The sequence below is a fragment of the Budorcas taxicolor genome, chromosome 1 (assembly GCF_023091745.1).
Source record: "Budorcas taxicolor isolate Tak-1 chromosome 1, Takin1.1, whole genome shotgun sequence".
Classification (NCBI taxonomy): Eukaryota; Metazoa; Chordata; class Mammalia; order Artiodactyla; family Bovidae; genus Budorcas; species Budorcas taxicolor.
In genome coordinates this window covers 42,755,123-42,771,224 of record NC_068910.1, presented here as the reverse complement: position 1 = coordinate 42,771,224, position 16,102 = coordinate 42,755,123, and positions in this window count along the sequence as shown.

Genomic DNA, 16,102 nt, shown 5'->3' with positions numbered 1-16,102 from the left:
GCAAAGACTTTCAGAGGATATAGCCTGTGGGTGTGGCTTAAAGAAGGCTGAGGATTTTGATGGGCTCAGAAGCTGCGCAAGGGCGTTCCGGGCAGAGGGAGCAAAGCAAGCAAAGGAAGCAGGGATGAAAGCCTGGGTGAGCTCAGGGGACCCAGTGCGGCCCTCAGGAGCGCTTGGACGGCTGCACTCAGCTTCCTCTGCCTTCTGGAGTCACCCTTCTGCACCCTGCTGTCTGCCTGGGAGGCGGCCAGCTCCTTTACTCTGGCAGAGTTGGCTGGTGGGAGGTACCAGTGGGAGGTCAGGCAGTGAAAGAAGACTGCGGTTTAGGGTATAGATCTTTCCGGCACAAAGTCACTGCTCCTCTCCTGAGGCTTCTACCCAACTCTGTGCCCGTGGCTTCCTCTAGACCCTGTCTGTCCTCGCCCTTTCAAACCTCGTGGGTGGTATCAGCTCCACAACAACTAGCCAGACCACACTGACCGTGTGGTTCCCCCTCCGGGCCCCTGTGAAGAGTCATCCCCGTGGGAACACACACTTCTTCCTAACCTGATTTGAGTGGGCCAGTCTCCCTCTTGGGACGTGACTGATAGAGCGGCCGGGGGGGACAAGGATGTTAGGTCCCGTCACGGAGGGAGTGTCATGAGACCTGACCAAGAATGGCCTCCTAGTTTCACCTAATCAAACTCCATTCTGACCCCATCCCTGGAAAGACTCCCAGGGCCCCTGCGCTCCCCAGTCCCTGGCCTTGATTGGCTGCATTTCATCTGCCGCCTCCCCTGCCACCCCCACTGTAGGTGTTTAGTTGATTTCCATTTCTCTCAGAGTGCATCCAATGGATGTCTGCTGAGTGAGTGAAGAAATGTATGGATGGATGATGTGTGGACAGAGGGGTGAATATGATCCTATGTCACTGAAGGCTTGGGGACAGGGGAGTGATAGGAACAGAGGCACAAATGCAGCCTCTGCCTTCTCCCTGGGAAGAGAGCATGGGCCACCTCTGCAGAAGTGCCTGGCACACACACAGTGGCTGTGACAGGTGGTCAGACAGGAAGACGCTCGCCCTGCTCTGGGTGGGGAGAAATCAAGGAAGGCTGCCTGGAGGAGGTAGAGCTGGAGCTGGGCCGTGTAGGGCGGTGTCTAAACTCAGGCTGCTAGGACAGAATACTGGAGATGGGGTGGCTTAAGCAACCAACATTTATTTCTCACAGTTCTGGAAGCTGGGAAGTCTAAGATCAAGGCACCGGTCCATCTGGTGCCTAGTGAGGCCCTCTTCCTGGCTGTGTCCTCGCTAGGAAGAAGAGGCTCTTTGGTGGTTCTTATTAGGGGACTGATCCCATCAGGGGGCTCCATCTTTATGACCTGATTGCTTTGCAGTCACTATCACATTGAGGGTTCAGATTTCAACATACGAATTTGGGGGAAACATGGAGACTGCAAGGTAGGAGGAGTCAGACTTCCTAGGGCCTTGAACTAAGGAATTTGGAATTTATCTCAGAGGCACCAGAAAGCCATTGAAAATGTCCCAGTGCAGTTTCTTACTTAAAGAAATCCCATGAAAATCAGGCTGGAGGAAGGAGTGTCAGTTTCAAAGTCAGGCAGACCTGAATCCAGCCTTGCCGATATTCACTGCGTGACCTTGCGACAGGTTCCTTCACCTCTCCAAGCCTCAGTTTCCTTTTCTAGGAAATGGGACTTGTAATAGTTACGCCCTACGGCTGCTGTGAAAGAATGATAGAATGAAAGCAACATGCCCATCAGGGTGCTTTGTGGGTGGAAAGTGCTGGAAGATGATGAAGATGGTGATTCCTACTGCGGCCGTTTTGTGTTTTGTTTGGGGAACTAGCTTTGACAATCATACGCATTGTCTGCAGTTGGCTGTTATGATTGTGGATAACAGAAGGAGGAATCATGCAGTCATAGAACTCTTTTTTTTTCTGGCCTGAAATAATTAGCTAGTGGCCTATTATTACCACTATCTGGGGGCTTGACCCTGGGGCCTGGCAGGGGCTTGTTTTTACAGCCTGAAATAGTCTGGCATTTGGCTTTCCAGCAGGCAGGCTGCCAGGCCAAAGAGTGTGTAACCACCCAGCCTAACAAAACAAAACTATTTTTACCTTGGGGGGCCCAAGAATGCATCGTGCAGTTCGCAGGCCAGCCCCACCCGGCCCGGCGGCGCGAGCCAGTCGCCAGTGCAGGCCGGCTGGTCTCCTGCAGGCGTCAGTGGGCCCCGTGGGGACCAGTTTCCCTGGCAGGGAGGCAGGCGTCCTAGAAAGTCCCAGAGTGGCCCACCCACCTGCTCTCAGCCGGGGACTAGGAGACCAGGATTCTCACTCGGAGAGATTCTGGAGACATCAGGCAAAAGGCAACAGAAACAGATTAGATTTCACCTAATCTACTGTGAATCAAAGCAGCACTGCTGCAGACAGTAATGCCTGCCCCTTCCTGACCTTCTGCTGGGTCTCAGGCTGTCCAAGCATCATCTCTTATAATATCATAGGGGTATACTGTAATATCTCTACGGGGTATGGCCCCCGTTTTTCTGATGTGGAAACCAAAGCTCAGGGAGGTTCAATATCACTTGCCCAGGGTGAACCAGATAGGAGGTGGTTTGACCCCAGGCTGCTGGCTGGGCTGCATGGCGAGCGCCCTTCTCTCCTCCCTTGTTACCGGCCCTCACTGCCGGGGGATGAGAACGGGGAGGAGCTGGGGAGCTAGTCCTCGTCCTGGTCTTACCCTGACCCAGACCTCACATCAGTGGCTCCTTCGTGCCTTGAAGTTTTTATGGAGAGACTAATGCTTGTGCTCCTGGCCGTGCAGGGCTGTGAGAACAGGGGGAGGATAGAAAGGTTTAGAAGTGACAGCAACATGTTGATGTCAGCCCAGAATGCCCCCACACTGAGGGCGTGCGAGTCACCGTGGCTGAATCGCCAAAGAACTGGGGTTAGGGGGCCGGGTCAGAAACCTGCAGAGCTGAACCTCCAGGCTACCCCAGAGAACTCCAGAGAAGGCTCGTCTTTCTCGCTGCCTCTTCTCTTTTTTACTTCCTCATGCCCTTCTCTCTCTTCCTCTTTCTTTCCTCATTTTCCTTTCTTTCCTCCCACCCTTCCCTTCTTTCTGTATCCTGGTAGGGTGTAGCGGAATGGCCTGCCAGCAGACAGAGCCCTGGAGTCGATGTGGCGGCATGGTCTCTGGAGTCTGCCTTGTTCCCCCTTCCCAGCCATCTACTTCTTCTCATCCTTCGGTATACAGCTCCAACCTCCCCTCTGCCCTGGCAGCCTTTTCTGACTTCTTTCACATGGGTCCCCTTCCATCCGACCTGCTGTCATATCCACGCTCTGTAAATACGGGGCACCTCAGTGGAAGTGACTTCTTAGTGATGAGAGGCAATTCAGGTGTCCATGCCGAGTCTCTCCAGCTGGACTGAAGTCTCCTTGAAGGCAGAGGCTGAATCTCAGGTTTCTTTATGTCACTTTACATTACTCCTCTGCCCTCAAGCCTTCAATGATTTCTTACTGCATCAGCGTCAAGTATTCACCTATTTATCCATCCATCTGTCCATCCATCCTTCCATCTACCCACCCGTTGTTCATCCATTCACTCAGCTGTCTATATAACCACCCATCTATCCATTCATCCATCCATCTCTATACCTGTCCATCCATCCATCTACCCATCCATTCCTCCATCTGCCCACCCATCTGTCTCTCTGCTCACCCATCTGTCCACCCACTCACCCATCTGTCCATCTACTCAACTACCCATCTGTCCACCCATCCATCTGTCCATCTCTCCATCCATCTACCCACCCAACCATCCATCTACCCATCCATCCACCCACCCATCCATGTACCCATTCATCCATCTACCCACCCATCCAGTTATTGACCCATCTGTCCAGCCACTCATCCATTTATCTACCCATCTGTCCATCAACCCATTCACCCATCATTCACCCACTCACCCACCCATCTATCCATGCACCCATCCAATGAATACTTACTGAGTCTAGGGTTAGAGATGTGGAGATATATTAGCCTGTACCAAGGAGTCTTGATAAGGAGGGAAGCAGTTACAATGTTAATTGTATTGGATGTAAGGATAAATTTTATGAATAAGAAGGTTGTGAGAGTCACAGAAACCCATACTCTGCCATTTCTCACCTGTAGGACTTAGTCAAGTCAGTTCCTTCCCTGGGCCTCAGTTTCCTCATCTCTACCATGGGGATAGTGGTGGTTCCCTCTCACTAGGTTGAAGTGAGGACTCACTGTGCTGATGCGTGTGAGGTGCCTGGGCCTCACTCTTTTTTTTGCCACATTAGTTCCTCACAGGCAGGGCATGTGGGGATGAGATCACTGTGGAGAAGTACTATCTCCCTGTTGCTGGTCCATGGGAGCTGAGAGTTTGGGATTTCAAATGATCCGTCATCAAGCAGGTTTTGTGCACTGTGGTCCCAGAAATGCTCTGAATCAGACTTCAACTCCATCAGTCTTTTTTTTATTTCTCTCCTGCCTCTGATCTGTAAAATACATTTTTAGGGAAAGAGAGGGAAATTTCCCCTTTCCCTGGACGAGCCCCAAGCCTCACCTCACAAGCGGAGAAACTAAAGCCCATAGCAGGATAGCAGAACCTGCTGGGGTCACGTCTAAAGTTCAGATCCAGATTTTGGTTCATCTATTAAACTTGCTTTTGCTCTTGCGAGGAGGCAGAGGATGGCAAAATCACCAGGGCCCGGCTCTTTGCATCCCCCGATTCCCCCCATTTTCCGAAGAACACTCCTTGCCACCTTGGTCTGCACGCACCATTCCACAGCTCCTGGAACCGCTTCAATTTCCTTGGAAGCTTTGGAATTGTATCTTCCCAGTGAATGGGGGGAAAGTGCCTTCTCTCTTGAGCAGCAGCCCAGCTACCTGAACAGAGGAACCCTGGATTCTGGACAGGAATGGTGGCAGTGTGTTCCAAGAGGTTTCCCAGGTGCTATTGAATTAAACGCTAACACTTGTCCTGGGCCAGGCCTTTTGTTCCCTTTCCTGTCAGACTTGTTGATGGGAAATGAGCCTTTGGAGATGAGGATGGGGGAGGGTGTGTATTGCCAGAGCTGTGAGTTTCTCAGTTCTGAGCCTGAATATGAAGCAAGGTTTGAGATTTGTACTTATCCAAGCTTTCTCTCTCTTAAAATTTTATTCTTTTTACCATTGCTGAAATGGGACACAAATTATTATTAAACAAAAGAAACAAAACCAACAACCCTGTTTTTTTTTTTTTTTTATAATGGCACAGGTTTATGTTTAGTTAGAAAAACAGCCTTTGAAAATGCAATTTCCCCTGCTCCATGATAGTTCCAGGGGAAGGAAAAAAGTGGAGAAATCTGAACAATCCTCCAATGTCCTGAACTTGAAAAAAACCAGAGTGTACTTTCAGAACCTCTGTGTCTGTTTGCCTCTCCCACCTCCACCGTTAATCAGGGATCCAAGTCTTGTGCTTTAGAAACTCTCAAGTGTTAAGCTGAACGAATGCTGGATGGTTATGAGGCTGTATCATCAGGCTGCCCAATTTTCTCTGAACGCGGAACAGCAGTGTTTTCTCTCTGCACCATCAGCTCCAAATGTCAATCAGAAAACTGGCCTGAGGCATGATTTTGGGATTCCACGAAGTTTGTGTGCACAACTAAGTCCAAGTGAATATTTTCAGGGAAATGAAGTAAAGATAGTGTGGACTCTTGGGGCAGGTACGGGAGGTCAGGGAGGCATACTGTTGGCACTGCCTCTGCCATGCCCTCCCTGCAACCTTGGGGAAACCACTCACTGTCACCTTGGACAGTCTGCTCGCTCACTGTGACCTTGGAGAGGTCACCCACTGAAACACTGAGGTGTGCACGTTTCCCCTCGAGCCCCAGCACCTCATTTCCCTGTCTGAGAAATGGAATAGTTACAGCAATTCTGTTTCTAATCAGTTTGCCCTGTGGAAATATGTCAATCCAGGCATATGTACAAGGAGTTTTAAAAAAATTACATTTTTTTTTGTAATTGCAAAAAATAGGATATAATTTTAGAGTCCATGAAGAGGAGAATGGTTGAATACATCACAATACATTCCTACAGTGGAATGCCAGGAAGTGTTAAAGATGGATGAAGCTGAGATGCCAGGGATAATTCTTACAAATGTAACATTAAATGAAGGAAGCCAGACACAAATGAGGTCCAAATCCTGAAAACCCCAGCCATGCTAATGTGATGATATTTGGAGGTGGGACCTTGAGGAGGTGACTAGTATTCAGTGAGGTCATGAGGCTAGAGCTCCTGATGGGGTTAGTGTCCTGGCAAGACGAGACCGGAGAGCTTGTGCGCTCTCTCTACCATGTGAATATCTCTCTGCCATGTGAATATCTCTCTACCACGTGAGTATACAGCAGAAAAGGTGGCCGTCTGCATGTCATGCAAAGAGTCCTCACCAAAGCCCACCATGCTGGCACCTGCATCTTAGACTCCCAGGCTCTGGAAGTGTGGGAGATAGATTTCTGTTGTGTGAGCCTCCAGGCTAGTTTTACAGCAGCCTGAGATGACTAATGTATGTCCCTGTTGTATGAATTCAAGTGCATGAAGTTCAGTAACAGGCACACTGAGCTTTGGTATTACAAGTCAGGGGAGTGGTTACCCAAAAGATGCACAAGAGGGCTTTGAGATCTGGTCCTGTTCTGTCCTTCGTCTGACTGGTGGTCACATGGGTGCCTTTACTTTGTGAAAATTCACTGAGCCTTGTGTTTTAAACTTGCACATTATTATGGTGCACGTTATATTTAAACGAAATTCACATAAAGAAAAAAACCCCGCCCAATTAAAAACGATTATCAATAAGAGCAAAAGGCTCATGAACACTATTTCAGTCATTTCTCTGTTACTGGTGTTGAGCCCAGTGTCTGGACTTAACCAGGGGGTGTGGGAGGGTCAGGGGAAAGTGAGAGGGGTGCAGCTAGAAAAGCTTTGGGTAGTTAGATTGAAAATTTAGACTCTGTTCCATGGGTGACAGGAAGCCACAGAAGATTTGAAATAAGCTCGTGAAGTGTGGCAGAAAGGAGCTTTCAATACTTCTCCGTTTTTCTCTTTCTTCCATCTTGCCTTCCGGGAAGAGGGACTCTGATCAGTATAAGTAAAAGGCAGAGCCTTGGTAGACCTTACAAGCAGGAGGTTTTGTTGTGGGGCGCGGCCGCTATTAGTGACACAGAGGTTTGCTGGCCTTGTGGTTGTTTTATTTGGAGGAATCCAGGGTCTTGTGGCTGTTTTATTTGGAGAAGTCTAGAGCCAGTGAAGCCCTTTCCATTCCAGATCCAGAAGGTCGCCGAGCCCTTCCCAGGGCACCTGAGACCATGGGGTGTCAGGGAGGCAGCGGTGCAGAGGCCAGGAATCAGGGAGAAGAGTCCAAGGTGGGAGGGGTGGGTGACTCAGCTGGAGAAGGGAAGAGTATTTTGCAGCTTTGTCTGGGACCTGAGCTACTCAGGATCATCTTCTCATGTGGTTTCCCTTCTGGGATCTGGTGGTGGTCACCTCACCCCCGGGGTCATTGAGGAGCATGCGTGTGGTGTAGACCCATGGCCGCTGGCTGGTGCTACAGAGCAGGTGAGAGGCGGCCCGGGTCCTAGGATGGAGGGGTAATCGGGGCCGGGATGAGGAAGGTGTCCGGAGATGGGGGGAGGAGAGATGGGCAGTGGGTGTCGCGGGCGAGGAGAGGCAAAGTTGAGGAGAACTAGAGGTTTCCAGTTTGTGTGGCTGAGGGGTAAGTGTGGGGATGTGAAGCCATTGGGCCAGAAGAAGCTGAGGAGGGAAGGGCTGGCCTGGGGAGGAAGGTGATTAGATTGGGGTTGTGGCCGCAAGTCCGTCCTTGCTCAGAGTAGTGTCTCCAGCTGACATAAGGTCGGAAGCCCAATATCAAGGGTAGGAGAAATCATTTCTGCCACTTTTGGCTTTGAGGGAGGCACCTTGGTGTATCTTATGGCTCTGGCACCTGCAGAGGTCTCTGCCAGGGTCAGAGCTTATCACTAATGATGAGTGAAAAGTACCCGGTTCCTGTGCCCCACTCTGCTCCCAACTCCCCCAATTCCTGTGCTCTATGCTTGCAGCTCCCCGCATGGCCCGAAGAAGCCACTTCATGTCTGGGGACCTCAGGGTAAAATGTGAGGGCCTCTCTGTCATGGAAGAGATCCTGAGTGCCGGCTTGTTTCTTCCTGCCACGTGACCCTGGGCAAGACCCTTCCCTACCGTGGCCTCAGTTCCCCCATGTGTATGGTGGGGAGAGGACCAGAGGATTTCTGAGATGCCAGCAGGTGTTCACCCACAGCAATGATGACCCCTCCCAGCTGCACCCCCCCACGGGGGCTGTGGAAGGAGGGACAGGTCGGACCCCGGAGACTTGATGATGGAAGCCCCCTCTGTGGTCACAGGGGCTAGGGCAGGGCTGTCCTTCGGCCTCACAGAGCAAATTGAATTTGTGTTTGAAAATGTAAGTGATCGAATAGAGTTTAAAAATTCCAAATTGGTTGTGGAGACAAATGGATGGCATAGGTGGAAGGGAAGAGGAAGGGAGGGAGTTGCTGGCGGCAGCAGCCTTAAGCGTTAGGAGCCTAGCCCCTAGGACTTCTGCTGGGAGCAGATCTCTCTGTCCTCCTTGTGTCCCAGGAGCTGACGAGGCAAACCCTGCCAGGTTTTGCCCAGAGGGGCTGGCAGCCAGGCCACAGAAACTGGTTCTAGCTGCTGGGATGGGAAGCGCCCAGGCAGCGTATCTGCTTGGACCTACCGAAGGGCCCAGGAGAAACGTGCTTTGCAGCCAAGGGGTGGGTCTTGAGCTGTCACCTGTCAGTGTTAGGACGCTGTGGGGACACGGCTTTCCGAATTGCCAGCTGCTGGGGAAGCATCCTTAGCTGAGCAATTACCCTTTAAGGTCACAGTGAATTTCCAACTGCTGTCCTTGTAACAAGACATTCTGACACTGGGTTCCTGTTTTCCAAAGTGTGGAAGTCTAAAACCGATACTTAAAAAATTACTAGTAGTCTCATCTCTTTCCTTTCTTTCTCTTTCTTTTCTCTTTTCTTTCTTTTGTTCCATAGATGAACAAAAACTCATCTGAATAATCTCAGAAGTCCAGGACAATGGGATGATGACCTCACGGCATGATAATGTTGACTGTGCAGTCATTCATTCATCACATATTTAGGGAGCATCTGCCACTTGCCAGGCCCTGTTCAGGGTGCTCGGCATGCAGCAGGGAACAAAACAGGCGAAAATATGTCCTCAGGAGTCTTCTGTCCTGATTATAGGGTGGTGAGATATTGAATAAAACAGTAAGATAGTTAAAGTGTTGGGTTGTAATAAGTGCTGTGAAGAAAGACAAGAACAGGAAGTAGGACTGTGTAGCTGGAGGGTTGGTGGAGTTGGTGTGGGGGTGTCCAGTTTTAGGTCGTGGGGTCAGGGATGGCCTCATTGGGAAGGTAACATTTGAGCAAAGGCCTAAAAGAGGTGAGGGATGAGTTGTGGGGTCTGGAATTCCCGGCAGAGGGCACAGCCGGAGCAAAGGTCCTGAGGTAGGAGTGTGCTTGGTGTGGCTTTGGAGTAATGAGGATACTGGCATGGGGGATAGCGGGGACCAGGGCAGGAGGATAGGAGGAGTGCAGGGTGCTCCTCACAGGCTGTGGCAGGGGCTTGACTTTCGGGACCTGTGGGATGGCAGCCAGGGGGTTGTTGAACAGAGGAAGGCCGCTGTGGGACGTGCATCTATAGAAGGATTCTGAGGGTTCTGTGGAACACAGCTCTTGCGGAGTGACGGGAGCAGCAGGAAGACCAGGGAGACGCTCCTGCGATGACCCAGGGGAAAGAGGGTGGGGGCTCAGACACCGTGGGAGCAAGGAGTCAGACTGTGGCGTGACCCAGACAGTGGATGTGATGTGCTGACCTGCACGTGCATATGGGGAGAAGAGGGGGCTCGGAGGTCAGGGGCACAGAGGTCAGGGGGTCAGTTTGAGAGTCTGGAGAGGGGCCTGGAGCTCAGAGGAAGGGAGCACCTTTGGAAATGGTTAGTGGTCAGGAAGCGGTGTGAAGTCACCCGGGAGTGAGCATGGTGGACACACGGTGAGTCCAGGTGTCTAGATTTAGAGTCGAGGGTGAGGAGGCCCCATCCCCACCTTGGCGCCCCCAGGAAGTGAGCGTGAGGAGAGGTGTGCGGCTGGCTGTTGTCTTCAGGGACCGTAGGGGCTGGGGGCCCCGATGGGCTGGATGTGGTATGTGGTGTGGAGTCTGCGTTGGGCCGACTTCCCGGGAGGAAGCCTGAGGAGGAATCTACAGGCGGGAAGGCAGTGGGGCTGGGGTGGGGGGAGTGGTGTCTTGGAACCCCGTCCTGTGAGGGAGCAGAGGTGCAGGCCCACAGGGAGGCAACTTGACCTGCGGGGCAGTCACAGCAGAGGCCTCAGCAGATTCCGAGGGGCCAGGTTCAGGCAAGGAGACCTTGTGTGGACCGGTCCCTGGGCGTGGGCCCCTCTGGAGGGTGAGGCATGCCCTGGGGCCGGGCAGCTCCCTTCTGCCCAGGGCCTTTCTGCAAGGGACTCCCTCTGGGCCTTGAGCAGGGCTGCTCCCGGGCCAGGGAGTGAGTGCTGAGGGAGCTGAGAGTGCAGCCCAGGGCCTGCCCGCTGAAGCCCCGGCTGGGGGATGTGGCCAGGCCCTGGTAAGACAGTGGCAGGCCAGGGTCTGTCACAGGAGTTGGTGAGTTTGGGGTTCCCTATGGAGTCAGGACTGAGGGAACCCAGCAGCTGTGATGTGACCGGTTTCCAGGTTAAGTGTTCCGTTGTGTTCCATAGTTTTTGCAGCTGAACTTTGTAAAGTGAGATAGCCTGGTTCTAAAGACCTAAAGGAGGGACCTCACCAAAGTCAAGGGGACAGCAAGCGATGGGGAGCAGAGACCCAGAGGAGATTAAAGGGAGGAGCCAAGGGCATCCGGCCAGAGTGTCCAGGGGCTGCGCACCCTGCATGGACTAGTGCAATGAGGGTGATCCTTGGGAACTTCCAGGAAGGCCTGGGAAGGACATCTGCTGAAGGGTGGCTTTTCTATTGTCAAGGAGACAGAGGTTCAGATTATCATCACTCTGGAAGAATAGGGATGGTTGAAGAGTGACCTTCCAAAGGCCAGGGAATTGCCAGCATCAGAGTTTCACACCTTTCTTCATGATTTTCCTATTTGGTTGATTTGGTAGCCAGGTTTATGAGGATGGAGCCATTTTGTAGCCAGGTCAGAAAATCACATCACTCTCTTCCCCCAGGTTCTTGCAATGACACATAGGATTGTTGGTGGCCTACATTAGGACTTTGGTGCCAACAGATCTTGTTAGAATCCTGCCTCTGCTATACTTGAGCTTGTGTGACTTTGGGTAAGTCACTCACCCTCTCTGAGCCCCTGCTTCTTTACCTGTAAAGCCAGCAATATCTTCCTTAAGAGGTTGCTGTGAGGATTTAGGTGGGAAAGCACCTGTGAAACATCTCTCTTCATCCTTGGCATTTAGGAGGCTTTGGAAGACCTCAGTCCCCTTTCAGTCACTGCAGTTAGGAGCCCCTGATTTGGGCCTGAAGGGATGTGCCGGTTTCCCTGGCTCCCAGGGAGAGGAAGGTGCTTGGGTGCAGTGTTCCGGGAGCCTCCCACTTGGGCCAGTTTCTTATTTGTGGCAAGACCATTCTCTTCCACTCCATCCTTGATTCCTGTCGTGGGCACCACAGATCTCCATCTACCAGCCTGCTGATAAGCCAGGAACAATGTTATCGCAGCTGCCAGGCCCTGTGGGGTAGAATTCCTTTGTTGGGCAGTCTTGGCTCCAGAGGGGGTTTTGTGGGTGGATCCAGGTTTATTCAGATGGGCTGTTGAGGGGGCCTGGGGCAGGGCCGGGCCCCTAGTAGATGCTCAGTGAATGTTCACCGAATGGACAAATGAGTTGAGTGGTGAGAGCTCTGTAGATGGTGGGGGGCAGGACCCCCATCTGGAAAGAGTAAGGTTGAGTTTGGGATCAGTGCTTAGGTGCTGCCATGTGGCAAGGGGACAGTATGGCACCAGGAGTTAGGAGGCTCTGGCCTGGCTTCTCACTGTGTGATCCTGGGCGAGTTATTTCACTTCTCTGAGCCTCTAGGAAACATCTGTCAGGCGGAGCTAGTAACAATTTGTAAGCTGAAAGGACTGTGTAAATAGAAAACAAGTGCTGGCAAGACTGTGGAGAAATTGGAACCCCGTGCTCTGTTGGTGGGAATGCACAGTTGCTGTGGAAAAATCATATGGCAGTTCCTTAAAGCATCAAGCACAGAATTACTGCATGACCCAGCAAGTCCACTGCTGGGTATATGCCCCAAAGAATTGAAAGTGGGATCTTGAAGAGATATTTGTCCACCCGTGTTCACAAGAACATGACTAGCCAGAGGGCGGAGGCAGCCTGAGTGTCCATGATGTAGATATACAAAGGAATACTGTTCAGCCTTAAAAAGGAAGGTAATTCTAACAGATGCTATAATACAGGTGAACCGTGAAATCCCTGCAATATAAGTGAAATAAGCCAGTCACAAAATGGCAGATACTGTACGATTCTGCTTATATGAGACCTCTAGAGTAGTCGAAATCATAGAGACCAAAAGCTGAATGGGGGTTGCCGGGTACTGTGGGGAACAGGATTGGGAAGTTATTGCTTAAGAGGTACAAAGTTTCTGCGGAGGATGAAGAAGTCCACTATCACCTGTGGATGACAGTCATGGTTATACAGTGTGAATGCAGGTAATGCCACTCAGCTGTGCATGTAAAAACGGTTAAGACGGTAAAGTTTATGTGCACAATTAAACTTTCTTAGGTGCTCTATGACCACCACCACTTTCATGAAAACAGTTCGCTTTGACCGGAATTGAGCCTTTCTATTTGGCTTTGTGTAGCAATGGCTGAATCCTGAATCATTAAAATTCTGGGTGAATTCTTTATTTTTTATTTAAAAAAATTAAAATTTTATTTAAGAAGTTTATTTGTATGCTTTTGGTGGCGCTGGGTCTTCGCTGCTGCCCGTGGACCTTCTGTAGTTGTGGGCAGTCGGGCTGCTCTTCGTTGCGGTGTGCAGGCTTCTCATTGCAGCGGCTTCTCTTGTGAAACACAGGCTCCAGGCAGGTGGGCTTCAGTAGCTGTGGCCCCTGGGGTTAGTTACTCCGCAGCCTGTGGAACCTCCCAGAGCAGGGACTGAACCTGGGTCCCCTGCCTTGGCAGGCGGATTCTTACCAACTGTGCCACCAGGGAAATCCTCTAGGTGAATTCTTGATGCCATCTGCTCATCAGCTGGTTTTAGTGGCTCTTTGGGATCCGAAGGGGAGAGGAGACATGAAAGAGATGACTTCTGTATTTGAATGTCCTAGGATGGCTCAAGCTGGAGCTGCCACCAAATGAGATGACATCTCAGAAAATGCTCTATGAATCTAAAAAGCTTCCTCAGTCCTTATTGTGGTGATTGCTGTTACCCCTATAAGATCTGTGCCCTTGAGGGAGGAAAATGAAAATCTGTGGGTCGATAGAATGATCTTACTAAAGAACTTAATCCAGTATTAATCTTCATCTTGACCCCACAAAAATCCTCTCCATAAAAAGGAAAAAAAAAAAAAAAACACCTCAGGTAGGGGATAACCTCATTTTCTGCTGTGGATTGTACCCTGAAATGACTCTTAAAAGAAAGAAGTTAGAATGCTGGATTGGGCTGATCCTTAAGTCAGTGTTATTATTGTTTTTTTTTTTAAAGTATAGAACACCTGAATTGGAATCTCCCAGTTCTTTTGTAAAAAGAGACACAACCCATGATTCCAAGAGACATAATTAATCAGGATTTTGAGAGGTGGAAACTGAGAATTTGTAATATTGGGAAGCCCCTTGGTAAGTTGGTTGAGAAACAAGAGCCTGCAACCAGACACATTGGCCTTGTTGAGTGGCCACCATTCTGATGGGAGAAAAACCAGCCACAGCCTCCAGGGGTCTGAGGTGTGGTCACAGGGAGGAGGCAAGTGGGGATGGACGCTTGTCCGGAGCTGCCTTATAAGAACTAAGTAGAAGCTGCCTCCTCTGATACAAAGAGATCATCAGCCTGAACTGGCTGAGAGGTCTCCCACGAGGAAGTCTGATGTCTGAGGGACCAGGGAGATCCCCCAGTACTCATTCAACAGTTCCGGTGTCACCAGCCGAGTGAGCGGTGCATTTTCTGCCATGACCACCCCAATGTGTGCATCCCCCGTAGTGCCTGATCCCCGACATTCCAGAACATCTTGTCTGCTCCTCCGCTGCAGCCTCTGGGCCTCCGATTTTCAAGTACTGGGTTATGAACTTGTCTCCCACTTAAGACCGGGAGTTCCTCCAGTGCAGGCATTGCCTGGTTTTCTTCTCAGGGCTGGGCACACGGTGGGCACTTCTGAACTGCTGAAGGAGCATCTGGTGACCTTTGCGGTGGCTTAGACAGGAGACCCTCTTGCCAGAAGTCTCTGCCTCTCGTCCAGCCTGGTCTGATGATTTCTTTCATCTTGGAGGAGGAAGCCTCTGTCCCTTCTTTGCTAGAGCCTGGGAAAGGTGGAAGTATTGTGAGTAACTAGTGTTTCAGAAGCACAGAGCGCTGCCTCTTCCGTGATGGAAGCTGTTCAGGGTACTCATCCTGCCACCTGGGGGCTTCTTGGTCACCACACTGGGACTCCTTGTTGGCCTCTGCTCCTGGCAGACTGGGCTCTCGGCAGTAGCCAGACCAGCCATGGTGAGCCATCTTCCTGAGCCCATGCACACCCTCCATCCCTACCACTATGACCCACTTGGTAGTGGCAGAGTAACTGCAGAAAGGGCCTGAACCCCAGGATGGATCACACCTCAGCTTTAAAGGATGCTTGAAATCTGCTGAAGTCGCCTCTGCTGAAGTCACCCTTTGATGAACATTAACACAAGATGCAAAGGGCTTCGTATTCTTTGCCCATTCAGAGAAATCTATCAATATTCCTCATTTCCAGACCTCCTTGTCACCAGTATTCCAGTGACGTTCCTTCTAAAGTTCTGACCATCTAGCAGAAGCACTTTGCCCATGAACTGGTAGCCTCTTGTTAGTCGTTCAGTCATGTCCGACTCTTTGCGACTCCATGGACTATAGATGCCAGGCTTCTCTGTCCAAGGAATTCTCCAGGCAAGAATACTGGAGAGTGTATCCAGTTCCTTCTCCAGGAGATCTTCCTGACCAGGGACTGAACTTGGGTCTCCTGCATTGCAGGCAGATTCTTTACCATCTGAGCCACCAGGGAAGCCTGGTAGAGACTCTTACCGGTGGCCATTTTTTCTTTCTGGCCAAATGCACAGCCAGGTGCACTGTTCAGGATTCTCTGCACCAGGAGGATTTCCTTTCACTGTCTTCCAGGTATGCACTCAAAGGGGCCATAGTGTTGCAGCACACACTTTTGCATTTTGAACCCAGTTTACACTGCCTCTGAAGCCATAAACTGTCAGTTTCTACTACTGTCCACTTTGCTAGTCATCAAGCTTCTGCTTTAATATTCTTTGGAGAGGCCCAACTCAGTGGAAAGATCTGTCACTAGACAGATCTTCTCTCTGGTAAGTTGAAATGGTCCCCCCATTCTGGATCTGCTCTCAGTGAGTCTGCCTGTAGCAAGAGTGTCCTGAGACTCAGTTCCTCATGACAACCCTTTAAATACCTGCGGTTATTGGCTGAGCCGTCCCTTTGGGCATTTCGCTCAACATCGTGTTCAGCTGCAGCCATATACCATGACTTCTGGATTCTCTTCTAAAACCCTGTGCTGCCTAACACAGTTCCCGCAGCCACGACTACTTTGAGTAGTCCCACAGCCACAGTGCTCTCACGACTCAAGAGAGCAAACTATGAGATCATACAGACTTCATTTCCAAGAACAAACAAGATTCTCAGCAGTAAACAGTTAACTCTTAAAGACTTAACGGTCATTCAACAAATGTTTCATGAGTACTTTCCATGTGCAAGATGTGAAGAGTGTGATAATGGATCATATCCATGGACTGCTGTGGACAGGTTCAGGAAGAAGAGCTATAAGCAACCCTTTTCTTGATAGCA